Raw genomic sequence first — 20656 nt, forward strand, 5'->3', positions numbered from 1 at the left:
GCACATCACTTCAGGTCCCTGCCAGTTCAAAGACTAGAAAATAGGGGAGAAAAACTGAGAATTACACTCAAAATAAAAACTAGAACTTTCTTATACTGGGAAATTGTAGATGAAAGATGTGCATTTTACAGCCTTCTTGGGAAAATATTGCTTTCACAAAACTAACAAAGACATTTGATTACAGCTTTTAATTCTGAATTGGTGTCAAAGTGTTTAACCTTTCACTCACCAGTGTGCCACCACCTCAATAAAATGTGATTAAAATGCATATTCCCTCTCCCTGTTTAACTGAGCAATGCTTTATAAGGAAAGTAAATGCAGGTGTACACAGGCATATTTTACACCCTTGGGCTGCTTGGTGACAAAACTCATACCAGCAGCGACAATTCAACCCAACTCACCTGAGCTCCGCTGCATCAGAGCAGGTAATTGGCATAAATCACCTGGTGTCCCACTCTCCGCAGCACAGAGAAGATTAATAGCGGCAGACACCGGAGCTGCCAACTCGGAAGATTTCTGTGGTGGAGCAGGGACAGCTATGTGTGAGGAATTTGTGATAAAAAGCTTTACTGGGACTATAATAAAGTGCTGGAAAGAGGCCGAGGTCCTCTTCCATAATACAGACACATTAAGGTCTGACTGATTGTGGTGACAGAGAGGTATTCGACTGAACACACTGGCAGCCATTTATAAAAACAAACGGCAACTAAAAGCTCGTGTCAAAATGTGATGTAGGCCTGTCAGATGCCATCAGTAATAATTTTTACCATGACCAGTCGCTGGTGAGGAGGACAGAGGAAACAATACTGTCACTGACTGTGAGGGACCAGCCACGTGTGATTTGCGGGCTTCAGAAGCACAGGGTCTGCTGCCACCCTCTCCAACAGAGACAGAGATTTATTGTCTCCACTGTTTTCCTTTGCCTAGGTTAGAACAAAAACTGGGGAAGAGAAGACTAGGGATATGTTTCATGGAGGTAAGTAGCAGTACCTATAAGTAGGATATTATATAAGCCTAAATGCATCAAAAGGATATTACCTAGGTGTAAAGGCGTAATACCTATAGCCTTTGTAAGGATGCAGAAGGGCTGCTGGAGAAGCATTATTTTGTAGTAGAAGTTTATAATGAGCTATTTAGCAGAAAAACAAGCACAGCAGCATAAAAGTCCTAGACCTTTCCCTTGCCTTTACTCTTCAGCTGACCAGCAGGGAGATTCGTACCAGAGATGTGGTCAAGGCAGGTTGGCCCAGCCTGTCACTGCTCCTGTCCTACTTCCCTCTCTTTCCTCAGCATCGACACAGCCATGGCAGGAAGAGGAAAACCTGAACTACAAAAGGGAAATTAACACTGTGATCACCTGTGTGTCCTTCATTAGGTAGAAAGGTGCAGTGAGCTTTCCAAATCACCCTTAGCCCTGTCCACAAGAGAAAGGCCATATCCAGGCATGTGTCTTCATTTGCAAGATGAGATTTAAACTCCAGTCCTTCACTCCCCAAGACAGGCTGTTTAAAATGTGTCCTGGCTTGGGCTTTTGCCCAGCAGCACTTTCAGGAGTGATGGTTAGGCTTCAGCCTGATTGCTCAGATGTTGATGCGCAGCTCAACTCCAACCTTTAGTCTGCTCTTTTAATGAAACTTTTTAATTTCAGACCAGATACTGCATCTCTGTGTCCAAACAGACTTCAGGTCTTCTTTACCCTCTCCTGGCAACATCCAGCTGTGCTGCTGCTTATTTTTGTATCTTATTCTTCATGCAAAAAGCAGGGTGCAGCTTTCCCAAGACCAATTTCACCACTAAAAATGTTTCCTCAACTTCAAAGTTAAAAACAATGATGAAACTTAAAGAGGGAATGAAACTAATCATCTGCTGCTCTTAAAGCTGGTGAGGCTTTTAGTCTTGGCAGCAGCAGATCTCCAATGAGATCTTTGCAGAGTAATGCAGCAGAGGCACACGGTGGCTCAGTGTGACAGATCCAAATGTATCCTGTCTGTCCAAAGGGGGCCAGTGGCTCACAGCAGCTGTCGAGCTGCTTTGTAAACAAGTGGGGGACATAGCTGTTTAACCTAGAATCATGCATCTGAAAATATGCTTTGCCTCTCCAAGGATTTTGCTGGAAATGCTTCAAAGGATTCTGTTTTTCCCAGAAAGCTGCATCATGTGGTGTTTATCAACTCCTAGAAAGTAGTCGCAGCCTTCTTCCATAGGAGAACGGCACTTTGCAGTTTGACAGTAAAATCACACATGACTTGTTAAGCACAACTTCCTAATGTAGCTCCCTGTCTGTTGCAACAGTCTCCCTGGTGGTAAAAAAATACAGTACATTACACTCGCTGTAGCAACTGTGATGGCAATATGCAGATTACATGACCGTATCGCTCTCCAGCATCTAAAAAAGAAATATTTATTTTAGCATAGTCAGTACTCTTTTCACAGTCTCTTCTTTCACTGTTCTTTTGTGTTACACTGTCTTAACTTCATCATAGGATCGCTTTGGTATTGCTTAGCATCAACCATTTTCTTTGTTATACACACTGTTTTATATCCACACTGACCCTTTGTATTCCTTAGCCATCCACACTGACCTCTGTATTCTGGTGTCTTTATTTCTAAATAGAACACATAACCCAAGTTCATGGATCATTTTATTTTACAATACATACCAATTCACATATGTGTCCTCATTCTCTCCTGTGGTTTATCCTGTTCTTCTGCTTTCTTCTACTTATTATGTCTTTCTTTCAAAATGTGCCCTGCTGAAAGACTTTTCCCCCTTTCTTTAATTGGGTTTTTAACAGAACCTAGAGTAAATTAAGGCTATTCTTATTTTGGAAATCTGATGCATAACAAAATCTCATCTTTTGCAATCTTTTCTCTAAAAATCTCTGGTTTTCAGGTCAAGGTCTACTTTTTCTTGATCATTTTTTCTTCTTTGTTCAAGGGCACTATAGGGAAAGATGTGCAATTTGAGCTGCAGTTACAGACTCATTGTAAAGGCAGGAATAATGAAGTTCTGGTTTGAAGCTCAAGTGTTGAATCATTCTTCTTTAAGACTGAATTAAATCAACTAATTGTTTTTCCATCTCTAGAATAGGAACAATATTGTCCATCATAATTTACAGGGCTGTGTGAGGTTGAAATAATGACAATGAAGTCTTAAGCTATCCAAGACTATCCAAATCAGTCTTGAAAAATGTATTGCCATGCTCTTTTTCTCATTTGGTATAGTGGTTTAGCCTTTTCTCAGCAAAGAGGTTTGCCAAGTCTAGTCTGAATCCTGCACACTGCTGAAAGGATATGGCACTGAAATAAGAGTGTAGGTGTGGATGAAGACTGCCAGGAGCATCTCCTATTACCCCAATGAGAGAAAATGGCAGCCAACTTCTATATATCCTGTAGTCTGGAAAATGATAAGATACCATCTTCTTGGCAGTCGTAAATGGATAAGCAGTAGGTGAAAGCCAAGTGCAATGTGAATTCTGCAAAAACCAGTGCAGATCACAGGGAATTAGAGAAGCTAACAAAATGCAGAGGGATAAATAAATGAAAGAGGGATACCACTAGCCTAACATGCTTAAGTAGCACAGATTACAAATCTTTAGACCCATGTTCTCTCTGTACCTGACTGGCATTCGTCTGCATCATTATAGACATACCCCTTCACTACTGACAGAGAGCACATTGGTCGTTCATGTTGAACTTTTCTTTTTACTAGATGTCATGGTTTAAGCCCAGCCAGTAACTCAGAGCCACTACCACCAGTAATAATGATAAGGCAAATAACAAGGGGAGAGAATATAAAACTGAAGGGGGAAAGGGAAAAAACAATAAACACAAGTGAGGAGAGGCTGAGGGAGCTGGGTCTCTTTAGCTTGGAGAAGAGGAGACTGAGGGGTGACCTCATCAATGTTTACAAATATGTAAAGGGTGAGTGTCAGGATGACGGAGCTAGGTTTTTTTCAGTGATGTCCAGTGATAGGACAAGGGGCAATGGGTGTAAACTGGAGCATAGGAGGTTCCATGTGAACATCAGGAAAAATTTCTTTACTGTGAGAGTGACAGAGCACTGGAACAGGTTGCCCAGGGGGGTTGTGGAGTCTCCTACGTTGGAGATATTCAAGGCCCGCCTGGGTAAGTTCCTGTGTGATGTACTCTAGGTTACCCTGCTCTTGCAGGGGGGTTGAACTAGATGATCTTTTGAGGTCCTTTCCAACCCTTGGGATTCTGTGATTCTGTGATGCACAATACAACCTCTCACTGCCCACTGACCAATACCAACCCAACCCAAGCAGTGATCTGGGCCCGCCAGGAGACTCCCTCCGGTGTATATACTGGTGCATGACATGATGTGGTATGGAATACCCCTTTGGCTAGTTTGGGTCAGGTGTACTGTCTCTGTTTCCTCCCAGTTTCTTGTACCCCTCCTCACCGGCAGAGCATGAGACTGAGAAGTCCTAGGTAGGGGTTAAGCGCTACCGAGCAACTCAAACATCGGTGTGTTATCAGCATCATTCTCAGACTAAAGCCAAAAACACAGCACTGCATCAGCTGCTAAGAGGAGGGAAAATAACTGTTACAGCTGAACCCAGGACACTAGGTTTTGCCATGTGAAGAGAATCCTGTTTTTACTAGTCTGGATCCAGATATCATTGAGTGTCTAAGCAGATACCACATTTCTTGCATAGGATATACAATAGATATGTTTTATAAAGTTCTGGTTTTCACATGTGTCTTGTGAGAAGATATAAATGCTGATTGCTTAAAATTTTAGTGCAAGATCAGGCAGAAAAAAAGGTAGTAAAGACTGTAGCAAGTATCTCTGCAAAAGAGCAAAAAAGAAGATGGGCGGCCTAGGGATTAGGTAGACATTTTTTTATCAAGTAGTATATGCAATTTGACAAGAAATGCATTTTTCCCTGTTTCTTTATCGGTCTCATTAAAGAATCCAGTTCTTCCTCAGGCTCTGTACCTGCTGGACAGAATTCTTAGTTTACTTGCACATTAAGATAATGGAAATAAAAAGGAAACTTTTACCAGTTTTAATTTATTTTCACAATTTTTTTTAAATCAAATTGTGTTTCTTTTGCATTGTTTAAAATGTTAATGTTCACTTGATGATTCAGTTTTGGCAATACAAAAATGCTAATTTTAAAAGAATAAGTTTTCATAATTTCCTCAACTTGTTTTTCAGTACAAAAAGAGGGGAACATTTAAGACTCTTTAATGGATGGAAACATAAATTCACAGGCTTTCTTACATTTTTCTAACTCTTCTGTGAGGAAGGAGGCAATTTCTTCACTTTTAGATGGTTAACTCCTGCCTTCCACCCTTAATTTTCTATTTGAAATGAGTGGGATGAGATGGTAAAAGGAAAATCATCAGATGGCAATAAAATAAAAACTGGTTAATTTTATTAGAAACTAAATCACTGAGATCTTTGTTGATATATGAAATTAGAAACAATCTTTCATTTCTTATTTTCCAAGTATAACATACAAAACTGACAAAAAATGTTTTTGATTCCAATGACACCACATCTTCCAAAATGCATCTTTTGGATGAAAATTTCTCCTCATTCTGCCGTCATCATTGACACTGACCTTCTACATGTAGATTCAAAGAGATTAATTAAAGGCGAGCAGCACTGCTAAATTGTCAACAGCTGGGGGATGAAAGCAACACTAGAGAGTAATTCTCCAGTGATGCTGTGGATAATGCAGGACATTTAGTGGCTAAATTATCTCCCTCCTGAATTTAAACTGATTCTGGTGAAATGGTAGTTTTCAGAAAGTCCCTTTATGGTCAAATCCTATTGCTGGTGGCATGACTTTTTTATAAAGCAAAAACAAAATATAAAATAAATGGTATAATTAACATTAAGTGGTGCAAGTACACAGAACGTACTGTGCACTAGGGATTATACATAAGATGAACTTTATCGGGTTTACATTTTAAATTTATAATTATTTTTCCTCCTGTATTTCTCAATATGTTTCACTGGCATTCAAAGAACAAGAGTAGAGTTCCCCTGTGGTTAATTTAACCCTAGGAAATTCCCCAAAGCATAATCAAAGACTACACAGTGGCTAACATTTTTCTCCTGTTTCAAAACTAATGAAGTTAAATCCTGCTGGCTAAGACAGTATTTCTAAAAGTCTATTAGATTTTAAATATAGCAACTGATCATAACTTCAAAATGCATTTTTTACCACCTGTCTAAAAAAGGCAGCACAGCCACAGAAAGACCCCATCCAAGAGCTCATTATTGCTTATGAATAAAATTGAAACTGCCAAAAGTCTCAGCAGTGAATTCTAGACATGACAGTCAGACCTTTGCCCAAGACACGGTGGTGAAACACCTTCCCCAGACCTGGCCTGGGATTTAATTTCTTCATACCTACCCACATGGGACTAACCTACCTAACCTACTTCAAAAGGTGTTGAAGTGGGTCACAAGAACAAAAAATCTGCATATCTTAAGCCATTAAGACTGTTGGAAGTAATCATATAAGGGAATAAATCCCTGTTTAAACCATGCTGCAATCAGAAGCACTTATTGAGGGTCAGCAAAATGGGAAGCTCATGCATATGCATTTTACACAGATATTTGTGCGACTGCTCAAACTTTTCATTCTTGTGGATACTCTGAACACTGAGGTGGGGATCACCTAAGCAAGGAGTGGAAACACAAACCATCAGTCCCACCAAACAACCTACAACTGGGGCTAAGCAAAATGGTTTTCGGCAACCTGATCTAGTTGAAGGTGTCATTGCTCATTGCAGGGGGGTTGGACTGTATGATCTTTGATGATGCCTTCCAACCCAAACTATTCTATGATTTAATGAAAATCCTGAATGTGGCAGGGCAGTGAATGGTTTAGGTACCATTTACTCAATGTTATGTGCATACATTAGATTTGCAACTAGGATAAAAATTACTGGAAATAAAAAAATAATTAGAAATGGTACATTTTAACAGAATAAGCAAGGTAAACATGTTATCAATATTTCTCTTTTTTTAAAACAATTATTCCTGAATGCCTGGGAGGCAAATTTGTGGGTCACTCTGGGTAAAGCTGCTCTCTTTAGTTCATGGGAGTCCTGCAGATGTATCTCATAACTGATACCTCTTTAAACACAAACTTTATTTTTTGTGTCATTATTTTTAAGCCATATGCAAACTGGCTAAAAAAAAATAATGCTTTCAATTCCTGTTCAGAACTGCAACCAATTTCTTTGTTTACTGTGGTTTTATCAGTTAAATGATCACAAATGAACCAATTATCCCTAAACTATGTGAAGAATAAAAAAAAAAAAGATCATTTGACAGTTTCCAGGATTTGTTCTCAGCCCTCTTCTTTGGAAAAAGATGAGATTTCTCTGTGTTAATACATTTCTTCCATCCAGCCCTCTTCTGCTGCTGTTTTCTCCGATGTCATCAGTAATTGGATTAAGCCCTGACAGATCCCTCTAGTTCATTAAAGGTGGGAGGAAACAACACATACTGGGGCAAAGCAATCTCTGCCCTAACTACAGCAAAACCAATCCAGTATTATCACAGATGAATTTAGCTCATTCCATCTTAATCTAGCCAGTGACCCTTCCACCCCACCTCGGAGCAGAATCATTACATGTTTTTCTACCCAGGATTTTTATAATTGGAGAGACAATGTCTTAATTTTGCCTTCTTCTACCACTAAGGCAACTGGAGTATAACAAAGCTGAATAAACAGCTGGGGTCAGAGCAAGTGAATCACGTATTTAAACTGAGGATCAGGTAGCTCTTCAGCTCAATGCTTCTCCTGCTTTCATCTGCACTGTCAATACAATAGGCAGTGGTTGGGTTTAATACAAAGATTAGACATTTTCCATGTGTGGTTGGAGGAATTCAATCCAAGCAGGGGGTTGGTGAGGCTTTTCTGGAGGGCTTTTTCTTTTCTGTTAGTTGGTTTCTATTGTTTCTTAGAATATTCGAACAAAAACTTTCACTTTATTACAGTAATTCATTACAGTATTAAGGGCTGGAGAACATCAAGTTATTAGTGGCTATAAACATTAGTGGTTTCATAAAGAACATGAACTAATTTCAAGATCAATAAGCAACTTCTAACACAGTTCTCTATGGAAATATGTGCCAAATAGCAAGAGGTGTGCCTGGCTACACATACGGACTTGAGGGACTGCAGAAACTGCACAGCTATTTTTGCGTAGATTTCTCAAAGTTTCTGGGAAGAGGGGGGATGCACTCTGCAAAGAAATGCCTTGGGAAGGGCAGAAGCAGGCAGGTCCAAGGCACTGCAGCAAAGCTATGGGCTGTGGGAACACATCCTGCAGTGCCTGTGCCTGGATGGACTCAAGGGAGATGACAGGGGCCCAGTGAGGATGTATGCGAGACAGGACAGAGGCTGGGAATGAAACAGGAAACAGCCCTTCATGAGGGGTGTCCTGATACCTCCCAGAATTGAGCTCATAGTCCAGAGTTCAGGTATCCCAGTCCCTGCAGCCTAAGCAGGGGCAGCTCTCCCTGCTGCACCAAAGCCTCTCCTAGTCTGGGACACTGTCAGTACCCTCATTTACTCCAAACTGGATTCCCACCCCATACTCCTCTTTTTCCCCCATCCTTCATTTCAGATTTCCTCCCAGCACAGTGCTTCAAGCTCCTCCATGTCCACCTGGACTGAAGCCTGGAAGCAAACAGAGGACATGACATATCTGAAGTGTCAGGAGAGGAAAAAAACAGGGAACACAATAACCCAAGCCTGGGGCTTATGCTTTAAGCTAGATCCAAGTGAATGCCGAGTCAGCCCAGAAGACAAGAGAAAAAAATCTCACTGTAAGCAAGGACCTACATTTCCCTCACATGTTCTCTGTAAGAAAACATCAGGCTGGGTTGTAAAGATTTAAGAACTGCACTTGTCTGCTGCATGAGAGCACTTGGCAAAGAAATAAATGGGAGTCTTAGTTTGCTTTGGGGAAAGTTGTGCTGTGTTTGATTTATTCTGAGTTTATGACTTTCACAAAGACCGTTGCTAAGGGACAGTAGTGCAGGAAATGACAGAGGAACCAGTGACACGTTTTATCATTTTTTAAAATAAAATAACTTAATTTTAAAATAAAATAACCTGTTTTAAAGACACTGCACTGCATCAGCAGTTTTACCTCAGTTTATGTACACCAAGATAGGCAAGTTTCAGCACAAGCAGCACCTGCCTTTCCAGTTACGCTTCTATGTCTTAAAATGTCACCATCATACACCTTCCATTGCACCTGGACAATAGGACGTTCAAACCAATCTGTTTCCATCATTACCAGTCTGTTTTCCAGGGACTAACTAATTGCAACCCCTTTGGTCCTGTAATCATTTTAAACTTTACAGAGCAAGGTTTTCTGGAAGTATTTTATCCATACACTGCTGTAGGGCTTTAATTGCATCAAAACCGGTGTTATCTTTGGATATGTCTTTCCCCTACCCCAAATAATTTAACTGCAATTGTTAAAACCTTCATTAAAAAGCCCAGATTCCCATATTGCACAGTGCAGTTTTTAAAACGATGAACCTGAACCTAGAAGCTCAACAGAATGTATGCTGCAATTTTTCAGATCTGCAAACCAATAAATTAAGATAACAGGAATTAAAGGAGAAACCTGATTACATGAAATTGCCAGCCAGATGCTAAGAATGCTGTCAGAATCATTTACAAATGTTCACTACCATTGCACCTCTACTCTAAAAGTTATTCCTTTTTTCAGTATTTCTACTTTCCTAGAGGCTCTGAGGTGCATTCTTGGCATGAAATTCAAAAGCAGACATGACAAGGGAAAAAAAACGCCTCTGAAGATGTTTTCAGTATGATTTCTCCATGAACCAAGAGCTGTGCATCCGTGTGCTGATGTTGGCATATGAGCTGGTGCTTCCCCAAAGGTTGGGAATGGAGTTGGCTGAAATCTCCCAGACAAATGGTTGATTGGCTGAAAAATGCATGATAGGGTCAGTTAAAACATGCTACACATTTGTGACAAGTACAGTTGAAGTTTTGATTTTAAAAGTTGAAAAGTGTTGAAGTATTCTAGGATGCCACCTTCTCAATGAAAAATTTTAACAACAGTATCCCAAAGCTACATGAGGCCAATCACTGCTTCTTTTGTCCTCTTACCCTTTTGGGGGTTTTTAGTACTTCCTCTGATGTATGAATAAGCAAAGGTTTCTTTAGTTAAGTAAAATGTTGTGTTCCACCCAAAATTGTTCTTCCTCATATTTTCTGTTTCCACCACCAATGTGAAAAATCAGTAACATGCATGCTATAGTCATGGCTTACATCAATGGGAAGCATTTAGAAATCAACCTGGATTGAATAGGCAGTAGCAGAGAACATTTTTAAGACAGCTTTAAAAGGTAGTCTGTGGCTATAAACAAGATTTCAAGCTCTTTAACAGCAGTGCAGAATAGATATTGAGGACAGACAATGGGCAGCAGATAGAAATGCCACTTTCATTCCTAGAAAAATGTTGTCACGCACTTCCCGATAAGTGTTCCGATAGAAGTATTTGCAAGAGGATAGGATTCAGGGGAGACCTTACTGTTGTCTGTATTGGAGGGTACAGAGAAGATGGGAGTCAGACTCTTTTTGGCGGTGCGTAGTGATGGGGTGATGAGCAAGGAACCAATCTGGAACATGGGAAATTCTGATTTAATATTAGGAGAATATTATTTATATATTTTTATCATAATGGTAGTCAAACACTGGACCAGGCTGCCCAGAGAGGCTGTGAATCTCCATCCTTGAAGGTGTTGTAGACAGGAGAGGATGCAGCTCTGAGCAACCTGAACTGATTAGTCCTGCTCTGGGAGAAGCTGGACTAGATAACCTCCTAAGGTCCCTTTCTACACAAATCACTCCATGATTCTATGATCTAGCATGAGGCGCTCCTGCCCATGACAGGGGGTAGAACTAGATGATCTTAAGGTCCTTTCCAACCCTGACTATTCTGTGATTAGGTGATTCTAAGACTAAATAACAATGCTTATGGGCAGCAACATTTCTTGGTTCATATTCTTTAAGACATCCCATATTAAGTAAAGTTCAGCTGGAAAGAGGAAATCTGCTGCAGTATGTGCTGCAAGGAAGTAGCCTGAGCTTTACCCTGGTCCACTGAGATTCATACTCTGCTCACTAGGGCTTCCTTCACTATTGCATCAGGGACTTTTATTCATGGTTTGACCACAGCTCTGCCCCTCTGCATATTCTGTGGAAGATTAGGTATAAGTGAAATCTCATGGAAAATGTTCCCGTCAGAGTAATTCCAGGACTTCAGCAGACCTTGAGCCTTTTCTATATCTCACCTCTCTCATTCACTTGCATGGGAAGTACATAATATATTGTGAAACTCATTAGTAGGTGCACACTCTGTCTCCCTCTAACACCTTTTCATCATGTTTGCATATATAAGGAATTCACTATATGTAAAAAGCATTAGAAGGATAAAATTACTTGGACTATTTTTTTCCAAACAGAAAAATATAGCAATCTCCTTAATTGGAGTCTCTTACAGAAAAGGACCAGGATGCTGATTTGAAACAGATTTCCTTGGAAGAGTAAATGATGTTTGAACTATGCATTTTTGGCACCTGAAGTACTAGACCTTCATCTCACTTAAGCAAACTACTTGATGGCATTACGTCTTTCAGATGCTATTGCACTCCAGACAACCCTATCTCTAGCTGTTGGCATAAAGCAGATATTGTATTGCCTTATACCAATAACCAGGTAGTAATGAATGCATTGTAAAAGAAGGCATCTGTTTCAGGCTCAAATCCAATTTCTTGAATGATAAATGTGCTAAAAGTTATCTGAAGCTCCTTGTGTTCTTTTGGTGATTGAGACAACAGTGATTTGTGTAATGCTGTCCTTGGACTTGCAGCCTTTCTCTCATTGTTTCTCATTTTACTTACTGCTCTCAGGAAATCCTGAAAAAAAAAAAGAATGTCCTTCACAACCAGGCATGCACTAATTTCTTGTGGTCTGGACAAGATCTTTGCGTTCTCATCTCTTCTGGAAGTATATGTAAGCATATTGTTCTTTAAAGATGAGACACTTGTAAATCAACTTCATAAACTCTCTTTATGCGTAAACACCACTACCTGCTCCCATGTGATGTAACTGTCCCAAAACACAGTTGGCATATTGTGCCTTCTATTGATTTGGGATGGGCTGGTTTGGGAAACAGCAGAATGGTTCTTATTCACTAGAGTATCTGTGTAGATATAGATACATTGCATCAATTATGCTGAGATTCATCCTAGTTTGTTTCAGTTCTTTATTCCTCTGTGATCATTTGCCTTCAATTACACTTACCTGTGTTACTGTATTTTCATCACAAATGCAGGTCCAAAATTCTAGTGAAGACTGCATCTGATATTGCTATAGCAGAGAAATATACTAAATCCATGCCAGATTTCCCAGGTTTAGATCAGCAGTGATACATTCACATAAATAAAACCCCTACATCTGCAGCATGTCTCAAGGGAAGGTGATTCTGTTTCGAGGTCCATAGGTGATTGAAAAGTAGAATGCATATTATTTGTTTCATCATCTTTTCCCAAGAGATTCTATCTTTGGATAAGCAAATAAACAGGTTGGCACAGGGTTGCATGTCGCTGTTCGTGCTGGAGCAGAAATGTCCAGCACAACAAGCAGAAGATATAGCCTTGCATCTTCACTTTTCTAGAGCACTAAGATCACTTCTGCAGGAGCCAAGAAAGGCTAAAAAGCTTAACAACTGTAAGCGAAAGCACAATCACATCCATAACTTTTTGTACTGACTACGTGAGAAAGAGCAACACAAACTAGTTTCCTATTTCACAGGGGCAGAGCTCTACAGTAATATATAGCCCAAGAAGACAAAGTGGTGTTAAAAAATCCACAGGGTAAAACACACCTGCTATTACAGTTAGTTAAAACAAAATAAATAAAATAAAAAATAATACCACTCCATTTGATTGTCTGGGAAAATGTTTCCCACACCTGTGAGACAGCCAGCCTCAGGAAAGCAGAGGGAAACCAAGTGGCCCTCTCAAAGTACAGCTCCATTTGGCTGAACAGTGCAGCAGGGGCAGCTCAGCTGGTCACTGGTCTGTGCCTGAAACCATGGCTCAGGCTGCATGGCTAGGGGAGCACACATGCTCACTGCAGCCCTGGAGCTCCCTCACCAAAGAGCCTGTCCCCACACTGCAAAACTGATGGGGAAATAGGATAGGCATATATAACCTGGTGTTTCTTCTACCTCCTAACTTCTCCTGACCAGCCTCCTGTGCCAAGGCTTGCCTGCCCATTGGTGTGATCAGGAAGGCTGGTGATCCCCAGGCATAGACATTGCCCCAGCAGCTCAGCAGCAGGGCAGTGGAATCACCAACAACTAAACAGGAACACAGCTCATTCTCTCCACAAATTTGGTCCCATCACTGGCCTGCTCTCCTTGCCTGGGGTAGGTGGGACAGGGCCAAGGGCAGTGGGGACATCACCCTGCCACACCAGCACCCTCACCACCCAGCCTCCTTTCCCTGGGAACAGGCAGCCTTCACCAAGTCCAGCTGCAGAAGCAGCAAAGCAAATTTAATGGGCGTTTATTCTCATACAGGGATATAAATAATCCTATAAATACAGAAAATACATAGTCAGTGTGAGAATGCCCAAAGGGAGGACAAGGGAGAACTGCAGACTTACAACTACTTCAAATTCTTGATGCCAGTGTATCTTCCCAATTAAAAGCCATGGAAAAATACCTGCTCCCCACACCTTTTGGCAAGCTCTGCTACTGGTCAGGAAAGGACACTTTGAAATGCTCTGGCTGAGGCTTTTATTATTTTGTTGTTCATTTTCAAGTTAAACACATGCACAGTCATTTTTATAATCTCGAAGATGTATTTTAATTGATTTCCCAAGTATTTTAAGGTCTATTAATTCCATGGTTCTTGTGAACACTACATTTTCTGTATTCCAGTTACTGGAATACAGAAAATGCTGCAATCATGTTCATTAACAGAGTTACTTTTACCTGACAGGGAATATTTTACATTGCATTAATAAATTTTCTATTTGCTCTCAGAACTGAGTGGACAAATAAAATAACCAATATTGTGAGTTTCCACATTATTCTATTATGTCATTCTACCAAGGGATTTAACCATATTTGAGTATAAAGGTGACAAAGGGAAAAAAATGTGAATATTATTTTAAAGTGTGAACTTTTACATTTTGAACAATATCTGCTTTTCCACATTAGACATTAACCATTTTTTCTCATGTGCTTTGTTGTGATGAAAGTTTTAAGGACAGTGTGTTTTCTCCCTGAGGTATAATGAGCAGTTATAATATCCAGTACCTCACATACGGCATGATAATTCATTTTCTTTCATTTTATGAGCAATGTAAAACATAAAAATGTTAAGAAATACATCATAACCTCTCAATTTTAGACAGTATACCCCCTAACAGCAGCAGAAAGACACAATGCAAAAGTCTTCTTGCCTATATAATTTCCCCGTAGTTCTCAATTAATTTTTCTAAAAGATCTGAATTTCTGCCAGCACCACACGTGCACGGAAGATAAAATGAAACAGCAATTAATCCAATCATCTTTGATTTAACATTAATGTAACTCAGTGCATTAGGCCTTGTTTTACATGCAACTGTGTTGTTCTGACTACATTTCAGAGAGCCCCCAAATTAGCCAATTCACAAATCATAATTGAACAAAGAAGGGTGAGGATCTTCCACTTAGTATCACAGTATCACAGTATCACAGTATGCTAGAGATTGGAAGGGACCTCAAAAGATCATCTAGTCCAATCCCCCTGCCGGAGCAGGAACACCTAGATAGTGTTACACAGGAATGTGTCCAGGCAGATTTTGAATGTCTTCAGGGAAGGAGACTCCACAACCTCCCTGGGCAGCCTGTTCCAGTGTTCCGTCACCCTCACAGAGAAGAAGTTTCTTCTCAAGTTTAAGTGGAACCTCTTGTGTTCCAGTTTGTACCCATTACCCCTTGTCCTATCATTGTTTGCCACTGAGTAGAGCCTGGCTCCATCCTCGTGACACTCCCCCTTTATATATTTATAGACACTTATAAGGGTATGGCCCTTCTGAAACATCTCTCTTCCCTGAGGAAGGAGTGCAGATCAGCAAGACTAGGCAACTCTTCACCTACCAGCAAGAACTGAAAACGTGGGATGCAGCATGACCTGTGTTAATGTATTCAGCTGTGCGCTGGTTGCTCCAAAGCTACAGCAAGAAACTGGGGTGATCAATACTTTCAGGGAAGAAACTCTGGATCTGGCAAGTCCTTTATCCTGTAACCCTCATGTGGTCATGTGTGTAAGAAGAGTTACACACACAGTCACGTATTTGGAGTTTGAGGGAGCTGTCTGGTTATCATTCGTCTTTACTGACTTTTTAATACTAGCAAAAGTCAAAATAATTCATCTTATTGCAATATCATGGAAATTAAGAAGTATTGGGACTAATTGTACTGTGGTACTATTGCAATGCAGCCTGAAACTGCAGAGCTGACTTATGCATGCCTTTTGCCCTCCTGATTGGCATTAGAGTTTTATTGCATTTTTTTTATTTGCATATCGAAGGTTTGGCAACAGAGGTTTTATATTTCCTGAAGATACATCCCTTCACTGAATGTGGTTTTGATTTTATGGGAAGGGTTGGACTTAAAGGTTGTCACTCAGCGACAGGGACACCAAGCAAAGTTCAATCGCAGTACAGCTTTCTTTAAGGATTCATTAATAGACACTTCACATCAAGTGCTACCACATTCTCTTTCATATTTTTTTTCTCTCCCTACCCCCCCCCTTTTTTTTTTGCAGCTGAGAATAATTAACTGTTCTTTTGTGAGTGTCATTTGTTCTCAAGGAATTAAATGCCACCTTATTTCTCAGAACAAGAATTCAACTGTCATAATTATAGCTTCATTTCAGGAGGGGAAAAAAATCATAATTTATTACAGATTGTTCAGCATGTGAAATAGGTTTAAATGTCTTTGAAAGAAAATTGTGGCATGTCACGAAGGGCTTTTGCCATCACTGTAATTGATTTATAATTTTGCATTTAAAATTAACAACATACTTCCATTGTTCTCCTATTATATAAGGTTCTGGCAGGGAGTTTAGAGTTTTGTGTTCAGTTCTGGTCACCACATTACCGTAATGATAATAATAAAGTTGTAATAGTTTAAGAGATAAAAATGATATGAAGAAGTGAAGCCAATACCAGCATTAAAATTATGCTTGAGACTGAAAATAGTTTTGGAAAAATACATTGTGTCCAAGAAAAAAAAGAGTAAATGGGGGATTTATTTGAATTGAGTTAACTTTAAACCACAAGAAAGTATATCCGCATTAAATTTGCAGTAAATGGGAAAATCTACTTCAATAGAGTTCCTATAACTGAAAAGATTGGTCCCTTCCCTATTAGCAAGCTTCAGCCCATAGCTGTAGTACTGTGTCCTATCTCTGCATTTCAAAATTACCCTGTAGTTGCAGAACAGCACAAAGAACAATTCCATCTTGTTCTGGGCAATGTTAGTGTTGCGGTACAGTTAAGCATCATAACGACCCATCCATTTTTTGAAGTGGTTGCATTTCCGGGATAATGATGTTGAACAGTGTAATAATGTCATTGAGAAATGACAAAACTGAGACAATGACATTGAGCAGCACTGCACACACCTGGATAAAAATAAAAAAAAAAAAAAAAGAGATTGCTAGGAATGCATAGGGAATATAAAACCCACAAGACTCTAGATCCTGGGTGAAAGATTGTATTTATTGGTTTTAAAATACTGTCTGTGATTCTGACCTCAGCACTTTCTTCAGGGTTATTTGATTTTATTGATCTCATCAGGTATCACACTTAATGACATTAGTGTAAATGAAAACAGAATTAGTCCCATTACCTAATTATTCTACACACACTTACGGGATAGAAAAAGAAATTAATGAAGAAAGATGAGAAGACTGATTTTGTCAGTTCTGCCAGATAAACAACAGGAAACAGGTTCCCAGTTGGCTGTGAAGATTCCTGTTGTGGTCTCCATCCTTTAGACCTCACAGCCTTCAAAGAGCACATACAGTGAATACAAACTTGAGAAAAAAAGACTGATTAATTTACTCATTTTATTTAAAAAGAGTCAAAGAGCACCAGCCCTTTCCACAGTACTTGACGCTCATAACACCAAAAACTTCTAAGACAAGACAGATCTGCCCCCTGGAAAGCTATTGCTCCTATTTAAGGCTGACAAAGATAATCTACAATCTGACTCTGTCCCATAAAGGCAGCTTCTAGTCATTTCTACCTTCTGTTTACTCTTTTCCCCATAATTAATTTATGGAATCACATTTCATGAAGCTTTAAATTTTCCAAAGAAGTAACCAATAATGAAATCTGCATGATATCTTCATCAATTAAGTCATGTTAAAAAGTGCTTGGTGCTGGGTTTGGGTTGGGGCTTTTTTCAAATTAACAAAACGAAAGGTTTAACATCAAACTGTGGTGTGGAGACGATAAAACTATAAAATATATCCCAGTTTTAGTAAATCTTAGTCAAAGCAAATGGAATTGAGTGTAAAACCAGTCCCACGGGAGTCCCAGCAGAGGAGTTTGATTCCAAAGGAAGCTGCAGCAGGGAGGGGTGCACAGACTGCACCAGTTGAACGGCACAGATTATTCCCTTCCAGTGAAGCAGAGAAAGCTGAAGAGAATCATCCTCCCTGATTTGGGAAAATTTTCTCACCATGTATTTTGCACACATAGACATGATGGTCACTGGCCCTTCTGCTGCAAGAAATGTTTCCCAGGACACTTTCTTATCCACATACATATGCAAAGAAATGTCACAATCTAACATGCTATGACGGCCATGAGATGATAAATTATCTATATAATTTGAGAATGTGATAAAATCTCTGAGGCCAGTGGCAAATCAAAGACTAGGGATTACAGAAGACATAATTGTGCTGACCGTGTTAAACATTTCCAAACTCTATAATAAACAGAACAGGACCATGCTGTCCTCACACTGCAGAGAAGCCTGCCTGAACCTAACACTGCTGGGAAACTCAAGGTCAGTTTACTCTAGCAAAAATATTGTCATGTAATGTTGGCAAGGTCAATGTCAGCTTGGATTACCTGCCATGCAAGTGACAGTCATGCATGTTCTGCTTGCCTTGGGCTAGTCTAACTCGTGCTCTAACTTTCCAAAGATGTTTACGCCTACATCCTCACTAGCTGACATGGGGCAGTGTAAAGCAGATTTCATTGCATAGCAGCTGATTTTAGTAGCTGGAACATCAAATCTGTTTCATCATAAAATCTTTTTGCTCCTTTTATAAAGCACATGCAGCTTGTCTTCACACTCTAATCCAGTCATACAACAGTGCGCTGCTTCACGCTGAAAACACACAGTGAAAACTATCTTAGAGCTGTATAACCAATTCTGCTGTGAATGGTAGCTCTCACTCCTTACTCTATGCCAGCACGTACTTCTGGAAGTTCCTGGTTTGTTCCTTGTGAGTGTGTGAAAGTTAAAGCACATAGTGGAGAGAAATGGATCCTTTGTTTGACATATTCTTTGTGGGCTTCTCTCCTGCCATAATGAACTGCTGCCTCTAGCAATCATCTTTTCTGCCTGACAATCACCCACAGCAATGCCCTGGGGCTCCATAGCACACAGCTAACAAAGCCAGGTTCCAAACCCTGCTCTGCTTACCAGGCCTTCACAGCCCCACTTCCTTAACCCTTTTCATCCAGTGGATGCAATTCGCCCTACTCCAAAACCTGAGCAAGAACACCAGCAAAAGCTGGAACTCTCATATGAAGCATGCCCTGCGCATGCTTCATATTCTTCTTTTCTTTTTTTCCAGGACCTTGCTCAGTTCCCTGGAATTACTTGGGAGCCGTTTTCAAGGTCAATATGTATTTTCCATTAACATTTTTGTGGTTTAGACAGTTTGCCTGACACATGATGATGTCTCAACCTCAGCAGAGCCTGGGGGGAGCTAGGGAGGGGAACAGGGACAGGGACGCTCTGGCTTCAGCACTGGGTGGGAATTGCTGCCAGGAACCAGGCTGGAGGTGAGGAAATGATCTGTAGCAACAGGCTGGGGGGCAGTTTGAAAGTTGAGTCTATCAGACACTTGTCACCAGTGTCTGATATGTAATACAAGCAGTTGTGCTGATTTTTATTTGGAACACATCGAAACAGTCAAGCTGAAGTCTGTACCCACTGAATACCAAGAGGGGTGATATGTCTGCTATGACCTGAGCCAAAATTGCTGCTGCATCTGGAATAATGCATGCTTTCAGGTAGTCATAGCATTTTAGAGAAACAAAACCAGGTCATATTTGAATCAGGAACCCAATCAAAACTCTCTATTCTTGTTAGCGGAGTAATCTTGGCCCCTGTGATCACTTCTGAACTCCACTAATTTTACAAGAAGGTTCTGCCGACGTCAGATTTATGTTCTTCCACAATCTAAAATCAACTGCTGTGCAATATACCATACATAATAGCAGTGTCCATATTTTATACCTATTTTATGAGCCATATCCTTTATTCTTTTATTTTACGGGAAAAAAAATGGCAACTTATCTGAAAGTGAGGGATTTATTTCTACTGCTCCTTTTGTCCAGAGAGAAAATGTGTGATGAGGCATTGGTTTTTTAGTGATCTTCCTTGTAGATAACCATAAAGAAAATCTTTTTTATTTTGTCCCATCTCAGTCAAAGGATATAACCTCTTCCAAGTAATGTTTATCTTAATACTAACAAATTACTTCTTTTTCTTCTTTTTCATCTTTAGTAATGTGGAATTACCATCATTTGAAAGCACTGTTTAGGTTCCTTGACCAGATGAGGCATTTAACTATGTCATGTGTGATGTATGGTGCATTTAATTGCTCTGTGCAGCTATTCAAAAAGCATTCAGAAGTAATCATTTAGCATTAACATCCCGGGGCAATTCAAGGTCACAGTACATTAAAAACTAATTCAGAGTAGTTCTAGAATACATTTTTCATATACAGAGATACATAATTCTTTTATGATAAAAGTGATAATGGCATTGCAGCATGATGAGGGGATGGGGATATTCGAAATACCTGCTACTGGTCCTATTGTAAAAGCAAAAAGACACCTTTCCACCATTATCCAACAACTACCAATTTCCAATAAACTCAACAAACCCAGCCAGCAGTGATGAACAAATATGCTTATGAGGGCAACCATAAAACCTTAGTTTAGAAGTATTTTTAATTAAGAGTACCTAATGTTTCTCTTGTTATTTTTCCCAAGAGTCAAGCTTCTGGACAGTGTTTTGGGGACAGACAAGCATCGGACATGTCCACAGCTAATTATACATGTGGTCTTTCCATGCAGAAAATCAAAATAAAACTATTCTTTCTGTAAAATAATTGAATTTAGATTATGGAAAAAAGAAAGAAACATTGCCTTCAGGAGTCACAGGGTAAGTCCTCAGAGCCTGGAGGATGGAGCAGTCGCCCTCCTGTCTTGGGGAGAGGAAATTTCCTTCAGTTAAATGCCTACAACACAGAAATCACAAATATCAAAGACACAGTCCACATGCGTCACAACAC

Source organism: Pezoporus wallicus, unplaced genomic scaffold, assembly GCF_028554395.1.
Source record: "Pezoporus wallicus isolate ANWC-B61680 ecotype Strahan unplaced genomic scaffold, APGP_CSIRO_Pwel_v1 contig_2456, whole genome shotgun sequence".
In the NCBI taxonomy this organism is placed as follows: domain Eukaryota; kingdom Metazoa; phylum Chordata; class Aves; order Psittaciformes; family Psittacidae; genus Pezoporus; species Pezoporus wallicus.